Source organism: Eulemur rufifrons, chromosome 30 (assembly GCF_041146395.1).
Source record: "Eulemur rufifrons isolate Redbay chromosome 30, OSU_ERuf_1, whole genome shotgun sequence".
In the NCBI taxonomy this organism is placed as follows: Eukaryota; Metazoa; Chordata; class Mammalia; order Primates; family Lemuridae; genus Eulemur; species Eulemur rufifrons.
Window position 1 is genome coordinate 89,419,747 of NC_091012.1, and position 2,134 is coordinate 89,421,880.

The following is a 2,134-nucleotide window of genomic DNA, read 5'->3' on the forward strand; positions in this document are numbered from 1 at the left end:
TGACAGGGGCAAAAATAAAGAGCTCTGTGGAATGTCAGTGGTGGGGGGGGGATCCCTTTCTTGTAGGAAGAAATGCTATTGATTTCATTCCATCAATGATTCAACAAGTATTTATGGATTTGCGGGGGGCCATCTATATACCAAGTATTCTTCTCATCAGAGAGTCCCTGCACTCAGGGAGCTTATTTTCTAGTGGAGAGGCAGGCGATAGATCAGAAAATATAAAAACAGTTAAAAGTTGCTATGAATGCTCTCAGGGAAACAAACAAGATGATTTGGTACATATTGCCTAGAACCCTAGAGAAGTGGCAAAGCAGGAGATATGAAGTTCAAGGAAGACCTTTCTGAGGACAATGATAAGCTGCCAGTCCTGCAAGGCACTGGGGGAACAGCCAGCCCAGCAGAGGGAACTGCAATTCCCTTGGTCCTGTGGCAGAAAAGAAGGGTTCTGGAGGGACAGAAAGAATGCCAGTGTGGCTGGAGCCCAGCCAGTGTGAGAGGGGATAGAGGGAAGGAACAGAGGAAGGTGTGGTGGTGGGTGGAGCTATGACAAAAAGTTTGATCCTTATTCAGAGAGTGCTCTGGGGAACCAGAGAGAGGATTGAAGCAGGGGACTGCCATAATCTGATTTACATTCAATGGTTTCTGTCTGGCTCCTCTGTGTGGAAAATATTGCAAGTGTTAGGGTACAAAGGAAAGCAGGCAAGCCAGTTAGGAGGCTGTTGCAGTAGTCCAGTTGAGTGACTGCTGCGGCTTGGCCCACACTGGAAGCATGAATTTGGAGAATAGTGCATGGATTCACATAGTATTTTGGAAATAGAAGAGACTGCACTTGCTGATAGGTTAAAGGCAGTCAGTGAAAAAACTTACGGAATGAATGATTACTACAAGAGTGTTTTCTTGCACGACTTCATCATGGAGGTGTTATGTGTGGTCATAGGCAATATAGGGAGTGGGTGTGCTAGATTTAGAGAAGAGGGAAAGACAGTGGGATGGGTGTCAAGAGCTCCTATTTGCACACATCAAGTTTCTGAAGTCTATTTGTCATCCATAGTGGCTGGAGAAACAGAATTATCAAGACAACAGGATACAGATAGTGTTTATTAAAGCCATGAGACTGGGTAGGATCACCTAGAGAGAGTATGGCCAGGAGAAGAAGGTGCACGGCTACTCGCTGAGACACTCTGACATTTAGAAGTTGGGCTGAGGAGCACAAGCCTGAAAAAGAGATTCAGAAGGACTGAGCAGTGAACAGGCCTTCTCTCCAAGCTTCGCATGTCCAAACCTCCCTCCTCTCCAAGGCTTTGCATATCCATCCAGCCTCAAGGTCCTCACTCAGGTCCTGCTCTCAGTGTTCCTAGCTGTGCATGCATGGCAGTTGCTTTAGAATGGGACATCAATGACTTTATGTGCTAGGGTTTGGACTTCTCTTTCTGATCATTTCTCAGTGGAGCTTTGAAAAGAGAGAGGCTCAGAGACAGAGATCTTCAATGAGTGGGGTAGGCATGACTCCTCTATTTCATGTGGCCCACCTCCTTCTTCCTATCAGCAGGGAGAAACTGAAAGGAGTAGGGATGCAGTTCAGAGAGCAGGGGGAAAAGAGTGCAAAAGAATGGAAGAAGGAGGGGGATGGGGGCACCAACGGGGAGAGGGACAGATCAACTCTATACACAAAAGTGAATCAAAACACAGGAAACAGGGGTCTACTTAAAGAAGTCTCTTCCCATGACTTGCTTGTTGCCATAGGTGTGTGTGGGGGTGCCATGGAGAATGAAAGCACAACTGTATTTTGGAGTAGGGAAATTGTTTCTGTCAGTACACACTGGATCCCCCTAAATTCCTCCAAATAAAGATAATTATGGGATGCAGGCTGACAAAAAAATCAACTTTAGACTGTTATTTAGGGAAAATTGGAAAGTGTTTGGATGTGCCCCGGGCATTTAACAAATAATAACCATGATTATTAAGTTGTCTTGAATAAATACAACACATTTAGCAAACGGTCCTTCGGATCCTTATCAAGTGAAGAGTTAAGGAAGACATACACGTATGTGGAGCAAGGATGGAATGGGAATCAGTCCTGTAGAAATAAGAGCTCCAGGACATAAGGATATAAGTGCAGCATGTTTATAGC